This window comes from Spinacia oleracea, chromosome 6 (genome assembly GCF_020520425.1).
Source record: "Spinacia oleracea cultivar Varoflay chromosome 6, BTI_SOV_V1, whole genome shotgun sequence".
Lineage (NCBI taxonomy): Eukaryota > Viridiplantae > Streptophyta > Magnoliopsida > Caryophyllales > Amaranthaceae > Spinacia > Spinacia oleracea.
The window spans coordinates 42,198,782-42,208,155 of NC_079492.1; the positions used below are offsets into that span (position 1 = coordinate 42,198,782).

The 9,374-nt window shown below is 37.0% G+C and overlaps 1 non-coding gene across 1 annotated transcript; it reads left to right on the forward strand.

The window, feature by feature from the left end:
- Positions 1 to 1,711: 1,711 nt before the first annotated feature.
- On the forward strand, positions 1,712 to 1,818 carry LOC130464537 (small nucleolar RNA R71). Its single transcript, XR_008924938.1, has one exon. It is a non-coding gene; the product is annotated as a small nucleolar RNA R71 (small nucleolar RNA).
- Positions 1,819 to 9,374: the final 7,556 nt, after the last annotated feature.

Here is a 9,374-nt window from a genome sequence, read left to right on the forward strand (position 1 = left end):
CTCCTCTAGCATGGGACTTTTTAAGGCACTATTCAGATTAAAAGTCACCTTATCATCCCCAACAGACAAAGTTAATTTCCCACTTTTAACATGAATGACCGCCCCCGCCGTGTGAAGGAAGGGTCTACCTAAGATTATGGGAATTTGAGAATCCTCCTGCATGTCTAGTACTACAAAGTCTACAGGTATATAGAATTTACCTACTCTAACATGGACGTCCTCTAAAACACCTAAGGGGTATTTGACAGAACGGTCGGCCATTTGTAGAGTGATATTAGTAACCTTAAGCTCACCCATATTCAGTTTAGTACAGACAGACAAAGGCATGACAAACACACTAGCACCTAAATCACATAAATCCTTATCAATAAATACAGTGCCAATGTTACATGGGATCGAAAAACTCCCGGGGTCTTTAAGTTTAGGTGGAGACTTGTTTTGCAAATAAGCACTACATTCCTCAGTGAAAGCTACAGTCTCTACCTCACAAAAAGCACGTTTCCTGGTCAAAATATCTTTCATGAATTTAGCATAAGCAGGAACCTGTAAAATTAGTTCAGTAAAAGGAACCGTTACCTGCAAATTTTTGACCACTTCCAAGAATCTGCTAAACTTCTTGTCTAGCTTATTCTTGAGTTGTCGGTTTGGGAAGGGGAGTGCAATAGGTGGTACTTGAATATCTGCCCCCTTCTTAACCTCAGTTGTAGCCTCATTCTCATTGACTACCTTTTCAGCTTCCTTACCATCCATAACTATCTTTGGGATTTCCTCACTGACCGGATCACTAGCAGACACCCCAGAATCAACCTCAACCGGCATAGAAGGACCATCATAATTCCTACCACTCCTCAATGTAATTGCATTAGCAGTCTCCTTATTTTCGGGCTGTGAAGGAAATTGGCCTGGTGGCCTCCCTGCAATAGTAGTAGCCATCTGTGCCAACTGTGTGTCAATGATCTTGTTGTGAGCAGTAAGAGCTTCGATCTTTGCATCCTTTTCACTTAGAGATTTTTGCATTTGAAGAATCATGTTTCTCATCTCTACTAGCATAGGGTCAGGCTGTGTGGCTTGAGGTTGTGGTGGTGGAGGTGATGTGTGTTGTCTAGGGAACCTAGGTGGTCCACTAGACTGTTGGTTGTAGTTGTTCTGTGGTTGGTAGGATTGTTGATGTGGGGGTTGGTATGGCTGTTGTGGTGGATGTTGGACTTGGTGAGGGTTCTGGATATTGTTGCTCCTGTAGGATAGTAGAGGGTTGTTTTTGTAGCCCTCATTGTAAGAGTTGGAGAATGAGTTATTTTGTTTGTAGGATTGAAATGTGTTACACTGTTCAACAGAGCTCCTACGGTCCTGTGCATAATGACCAGACATTCCACAACTTTCACAAACAGTAGCAGGTTGGGCACTCATAGCAGCTACACTAGCAGGTTGGGTAGGTTGAGCATTGGCTGCTTGTATATTATCAAACTTATAGTGTAAAGCAGTCAATTGGGCAGTTAATTGTTCAATAGAATTTAAATCATGCTTACCACCCCTATTAGATAGACCTCTAGGATTCCCATAATGGGCATTGTGAATGGCTATCTCCTCAATCATCTCCATAGCTCTAGGCACCTCAAGTTGCATGAACCTCCCACTGGCAGCCGAATCTAACAAACATCTAGACTCATTGCCCAGACCATTATAAAACTGCTGAATCGAGAACCAATCTTCCAAACCATGGTGCGGGCATTCTCTTTGCAAATCTTTGAATCTCTCCCAGACCTCGAACAAACTCTCATCCGCTTGTTGCGAGATACCTAATATCTGACCCCTCAGACGAGCCATTTTCTCAGGTGGAAAATATTTAACATAAAAAGCAAGAGCCAAGGACTCCCAATTAGTGATTTTCAAAGCCGCCCGATTCAACCCATTAATCCACAGTTTAGCTTTCCCACTCAAAGAGAACGGGAAAAGTATCTCCATAGTCTGCTTCGGAGTCAATCCCTTTTGCTTGATGGTGGAACAATATTGGATGAAGGACTGAATGTGAAGATTCGGATCTTCACCTGGTTCCCCACCGTACTGGCGTCTCTCAATCATGTTAATCAATGCAGGCTCTGAAGGAAATAATGCCCTTGGTCCAAGTATGCATTCAATGTTAAGTCTAATAAATGCGGTTCAGTATTAATTAACAAGTTAATAATTCAGTGAGATCAAGTGAGCTGAATGCCTAGCTAGAGGCCGCTTCAGTTCAAGTGGAATTAATGATATTAATCCACAACTTACTCTTGACTGAACCCGTAGGGTCACACAAATAGTACGTAAACGGATCAAGTATTTAATGGCATTAAATACTCCATCTATGGATATTCGGAATCGACGGATCTTGGTTTCAGTGGGAGCTGAGATCGTCACAGGCAAGAAAAGAATACTCCGGAAACGATGATATTGCCGGAAACGGAAATATGGATCGTATCGGAAATATAAATATTATCCAAGTCGTAGATGTTGCCGGAAACGGAAACATGGTACGTATCGGAAAATATTATCGGAAATGGAAATATTGCCGGAATCGGAAATATTGCCGGAAACGGAAATATTGTCAGAATCGGAAATATTATCGGAATCGGAAAATAATTCCGGAAACGGAAATATTAAATATTTGTTCGAAACGGAAATTAATTCCGGAATCGGAAATATTAAATATTGTTCGTATCGGAAATGAATTCCGGAATCGAGAATTTAATCGGAAGCGTATCGTACGAATTAGCATCGGACGAGGCCTGCCGGACGAAGGCCCAGCACGAAGCCGGGCCATCGCCCAGCAAGCCAAGCGCAACAACCACACGCCAAGCATACGACCAGGCCCAGCGCTAAAGCCAGGCCCAGCCGTAGCTTGGGCACGCGCGCGGGCAAGGCTGCGGCAGTGGGCCTTGCGCTGTGCGCTCGGCGTGGGCCGCAAGGCCTGCGTGCGGGCGTGTGGTGCTTGTGCGCCACTCGTGTGTGTTACTCGGAATCCTAAGGCTACCGGGATTCGTAATATGATTAAATCTAATCCTAATAGATAAACTTTGTTTAATTAGAATCCTAGTAGGGTTGTAATTAAATAGATTTGTATTCTAATAGGATTATAATTCCTTTCCGTAAACTCTATAAATAAGTGCCTAGGGTCACATATTTACAACGAGTTTTTTTTTTAAGTATTCAAAGTGAGTTTTTGAGAGAAAAATTCAGTCACACATTTGCCTAAAAGTGCCGAAAATTAATAGTATCTTAAGGGCGATTCTAGTTGGTCAATCTTAAGGCGGATCCGGACGTGCTGTGGACTATCTACGGAGGGACTACACTTGGAATCCTAAAGACTTGTTCTTGCTCGGTTCGGGCGCAGCTAGGGAAGGCACGCAACAAAGAGTATGCATCTAAACTGTGCTAAATGATTATGTGTAAATAATATGTATTCCTGGCTTAATGGTTGTTTCCGCATGATTTATGAATTGTCATATGTATCATAACCTAACAGTGGTATCACGAGCCTCTTATTATTTTCATAATCTAAATTGCATGAACATGGTTAAATATTACAAATTTGCAAGAATTAAAAGGGGTGATTAATTTTCGTAATTGTTAATTAATTGCAAATTGCGTTTATTTAATTATACGTACGCAGTTTTTCGGCAGTTTCTTCGTTACTCATCCAAATCGAGTGATTTTTGTGTCAATTCCGCATGTAAAAGGCATTCTAAAATTTTGACAAAAATAATATTTTTCTGCCGAACCCAGAATTCTCAAATTCGAAGCCTAACTATGACTTTTCGAAGGTTTTAGTTTTTCGAATGCAAAATTTCGTAAATTTAAGATGTTAAATTAAATATTTGCGATTCTTGTTGATAAATCTTGAATTTTTGATTGACCTACTGTATATGTTTAACAAGTTTGAATGCCTAGCCTTGTTAATTATGCAATCTAATTTGTAATTATGATTAATTTGTTGAAAATTAGAATAATTTAGAATTAATTTGATTTTCATAATTAATTATAATTTAATTAGATACCTATGATTAAAAACCACCATAAAAATTGTAAATTTATGATAAATTTTAAATTTTTATGACCTAGACTTGAATCCATGTTAATCGGAAATCAATTCAATAATAAATTTTCGATTTTTCGCCCTAAAATTATGAAATTAATATTAATTTATTAATTTGTCATTAATTTTAAATTTAAATTTTTTAAATTTTATGCGATTCGCTCATATAACTTGCACGCACAAAGCAATGGACGCTACGTGTTACCCTTAAGGGGTGTTGTATAGTGCGGGCATGTGACGACGGGCAAGGGAGCTCGTCGCCCATGCGGCACGAATGCAATGAGCAAGGCCATGGTGCACGAGCACAAGGCAGCAGCCCTGCCTTGTGTCGTGGGCTATGAGCAATGGACGAATGGGCATAGGCGAAGGCAAGGCACGGCAGTCGCGTGTGGGCAGCAAGCGAGCTGCGCCACAACGCGCACTGCCTCGCACAAGCGCGCGCAGCCTCGCGCGCAGCGAGCGCAAGCTCGCGTGCCACGAGTGCTGCGCCCAGCGTCGATGCCTCGCGCAGCGAGCGCTGGCTCGCATCAAGCGAGCGCTGGCGAGCGCGCACAGCGAGCGCTGGCTCGCATGCAGCGAGCGCTGGCGAGCGATGGCTCGCGTGCATCGAGCGCTGGCGCGCGCGCAGCGAGCACAAGCTCGCGTGGAGCCTTGCGAAGGATAGCAGCAGCAGCTATGCGACGCAGCGCATGGGCTGCGCGCACATGGCCAGCGATGGCTGTGTGCGTGTGGCCCATGGGCGTGCGATGCGTAAGGTTGTTGCGTTACGATTAGATCGTTTTGAAATTTTAATTTGAAATTTTCAGTTTACGTAATTTTAATTAATTTTAAAATTAATAATTTAAATTATTTTCTTGGATTTTAATTTTGAATATTGTAATTATAATAAATTTTATTTATTCTAATTATTTTACTAAAATTAAAATCATGAATTAATTTAAATACGACTGAAATTAAATTAAACTTTTTGGATTCAATTATAAATTTATATGAGCTTTAAATTTTAATTAAATTTGTATGTTTCCGGTTACACTAGAAATACATTTTTATGTTTAAAATTAGTAAAGCATATGAATTTATTGGTTTAAGTGGGAGCCCTTTTAGTCATAAACTCTTGATTAGGTCTATAAATCCTTAAGGTTAAAACAACTTGATTAGAATTAATAAGGACTGAATAATTGGTAGATTATTGGTGCCCTTGATTAATTGCTGCAAATGTTTACGTGATGCATAATGTGTTTTACTAACCAGCTATGTGGGCCATTCATGATAATGAATGGGTGAATGGTATATATTGTATATGTACTGTTTTGCAGGTTATGAAGTGACTAGTATGACCCAAATAGGATAGAAAATATGGTCTGCGTACCATTAATTTGAATGTAATTGGTCTAAAGTACCAAAGTTGTTTTTCAATTCAAATATGGTCTGCGTACCATCAAATAGTTGTAATTAGTTTTAATTATAGCTTATCCTATTTGAAGAAAATGGTGCCTCCCACGGAGATTTTCAAGACGGACTTTGAAGTTAAAGCTTCAAGATGAAGTCGGGCCATACTAGATCACATTTATCTTATGCATGTTTTAAGTTATTTATTGCTTTAAATATGTCTTAAAATGCATGAGATTACGGCTTGATTATGTTGCATGATTAAGGATTTTAGTTCACTTAAAATCTAACCAACATAGTAAAAGCCTTAAGTTCCAAACTTAAAAATTAAGTTATAAGGTGCCATGCCAAAATATACACTTGCTTGGATATCCTTTACATCAATCTAGTAATAGTTTTCGCTCAGCGAGGTGTTACTTATTGGTCCTAAAAGGGCAAGGTACACAAATAATTGTGAGTACATGTTAGTTTTGGTGAAACTCAACGATATAAGTAAGGAGTCCTTTTATGTCGTGGCAAAATCGATAGGTTTACGTAATAAGTTCTTAGACGTACCTATCAACCAAGAAAAGTTTCTAGACTATTAGCAAAAGGCTTTTGCTTACCTAAGATGTTTTAGGATTAAGTCGACAAACTGTGCTTAGTTCTTCAATGATTTTAGGATCTTGGAATCATTTTATTCACACCTGCCGGAACAATAAATTCGAATAAAATTCTAATAACTTATTTAAATTGCATGATTGCTTTCATTTTCAAGTTATTATTCATGATAAATGTTTAGACTTTGCATGCTTCAATGAATGTTTTAATTATTGTTTATAATTAAATATCTTGCACTGCGGTAAATCCTTTTAGAAAGGTAACAGTAAATTTCCTCGATTGGTAATGAATCCAAGAACGATTCACGGAAATGAGAGAAAGTGAGCAATTTAAAATGTACGTTTCTTATATCGACTTTTATGGTTGTTTTCGAGTATCAAAGTCGAATGGCAAACCGATTGGTGCTTGTGAATTCAAAATACAATGTAGTTTTGAGATCATAAAGCATTGAGTTTAAACACTCAGCTTTACCAATGGTTAACAACCTAATATCTTTGTCCATTTAATTCTCGAATGAGTCTAGTCCCTAGACATCTGAATAGATCGATGCTTAGAGAACTTTAGAAGCTTCTGGTAAGATCATCTAGTTGAAACAGAATATTCAACATAAATTAAATGGTAAGAACCTTGTTGGAGTGACATTGGACATGTCTAACAAAGTATAAAAGTCAACACTAAAGAAATCAATTCTTAAGACTATAAGAAATGGTACAAGAAATAGGAAAACGAGGAACAAATGAAAGGAATTTACGATTCCGTTTCTACCTATAAGTTTATGTTTAAAGAGAAGTGACCTAGCAATCAAACTTCCTTGGTATCATATACCGCTTGAGGTTCTTACTTCGGTAATAACTCAAACAATGAAAGCTAGGATACACTAATGCCCTACAAGTGGGAAATGAAGCATGGCAATGCTACATTAGTTGTAGGGTCATCTAGTTTGTTTTAAGTCCTTTCAAAGGCTGGAACTTAATGGCTATTTTGTTCCATAATCAGCATACCTAAATTTCTGCTTCAAACACAGAAAGGCTCACATTCAGAAGAACAAAAACAATGCTTGTTTGTTTGTTTGTTTATTTGAATGAAATGGTCAATTACAGGTTGAGTCAATATGCTTGATTAAAACAAACAACTCTTTAAAGAACTTTACTAGGTTCAAATCAAACCCTTGATTTGAGTTCCATTAATCTTTGGCATTGTTGCTTAGACCATATCAACAAGTTAACATTCATAAGCTCTATTTTGATGGACTTTTTGAAAGTTGGTTGATTTCTAGATCAACTTAAGACAAGCTAGTCTTACTTGTTGAAAGTAACAAAGAATATGAACTATTGTTAGAACGCCTGGACGATAGAGTTCAAAGCTAAAGAAAGGTTTTATGACTTTATTATTTCACATGGATTTGAGTGAATATAGGTTTATTTACTTAAATGTGATATAAGTTGAATCTGTTTGGCTAGTTCAAAGATTCAGAAGTATAAAATCCACTTGGCAAGAAAACATAAAGATCTAGGTTAGATCATGTTGATGATTACTTGAGACCAAATATGATCATCAATGATTGTGTGTTGTAATTTCACAATCTAGCTCCATAAGATATGGCATATCTACGTTGGAATGATCGAAGTCAATTAGTACTTGATTCGATCAATGATGAATCATAAAGACTTTTCCTATAATTTCTAAAACAAAATGCTCAACTACCACCAAACTAAACCAAATTCGTCAAAGCTATTGAAAAGTAATTTCAGAATATCTTTTCATAATATATATCTAAAGAGTTCCTAAACTCAGTGGGAGCTTAGTGTTTGTTATTCAACAAACTAAGGCCCAAGTATAGATATATGTTTCATTGTGATTTATTCAAATGAGACACAAAGGTATTGTTTCTACCACGAATTTTTGAGAACATAATGTTTGTTTGCTCGAAATAATGTCCTTTTGAAGATTCGTTTCCAAAATGACAAGTGGGAGAAAATAGACCTCGAAAGTTTTCGAGGCGAACAACAAACATAAACGGACATTCCGGAGGCTTTTCGAAGTGCTTCAGAAAATCCGAACTTATTCTTTAAGGACTTTAGAAGTGGCTTTAAAGAATAGACATCTCTTAGAAGACTTTACAAGTGCTTCAAGGAGAACAGAATATTCAAAGGACTTTCAAGTGGCTATTGATATTCTATTGTTTGATGTTCTATACCCAAGTAGGCATAGAATTCAAGTCACTGAAACTATGAGATTCTTCTATTAGATAGTGAAGAAACATAGAGATCAGGTCAATGAAACTATGAGATTCTTCTATTAAATAGTGAAGAAACCTACAACTTGCAGTCAAACTATTATCATGTAGATTAATGAGTTTGTGACTTGTAAGAAAGCTATGACGAAACCCAGATTCCCTAAAATGGTTAGAGGCCATATATAGACTCAAATGTTTTAAATGGTTAGAGGCCATAAAACATACTCAATGTTTTGATGACAAAATTGAAATTTTCTTGATTTGCAAGAATAGTTTCACACCTATTGGTTGCAAGTTTGTTTTAAGGATAAAAACCATCAAACATGGAATTGTGTTCACACACAAAGCTAGATTAGTTGCTAAAGGTTACAAGCAAATTCATGGCATGGATTGTGTTGAAACCTCATGCAAAATCGTAATGCTTAAGTCTATAATTCAAGCAATGATTGCATATTGGTACATATGGCAATTGGATGACAAAACGTATTCCTCAATCAAATGTTGGAATATAATATGTACATGGTATGTCATAGAATTTGTGGATCCAAATAAATGCTTGAAAAGGAAAGCTAGCTTATAAAATCTAAGTACAGATTTAAGCAAGCAATTGGGAATTGGAACTGTATTTTAAGTGAAGCTAATAAGCATTTTAATTTCATAAAATATACATGATTCTTATAGATGTATAAGAAGTTTAGTGGGAGTACATAAAAACTTATTTGGTCCTATGTGTATCACACACATATCTCTCTATTGTGAAATAACATTCAAATGCTAATGACTTAGATATGAAATTATTCATCAATAATGGACCATGGCGAAACTTAAAACATATTGGGTATTAAGATCTATTTACAAAGATCTTATAATATTGTTTTAGATTAAGTAATGGCATTTACTAAATCAAACACGAAAGTCTCCATTGGAGATATTCGACCCATGTGAATAAATCTAAGTAAAGGATGTTTGAACTATGTATAAGCATTTACTAAGTTAAACATCAAAGAGTCTAAATGAGATTCTTAACCTATATTATATGTCAAAGAATTTAGCTGAATTTAGTATCTACTGAAACTACAT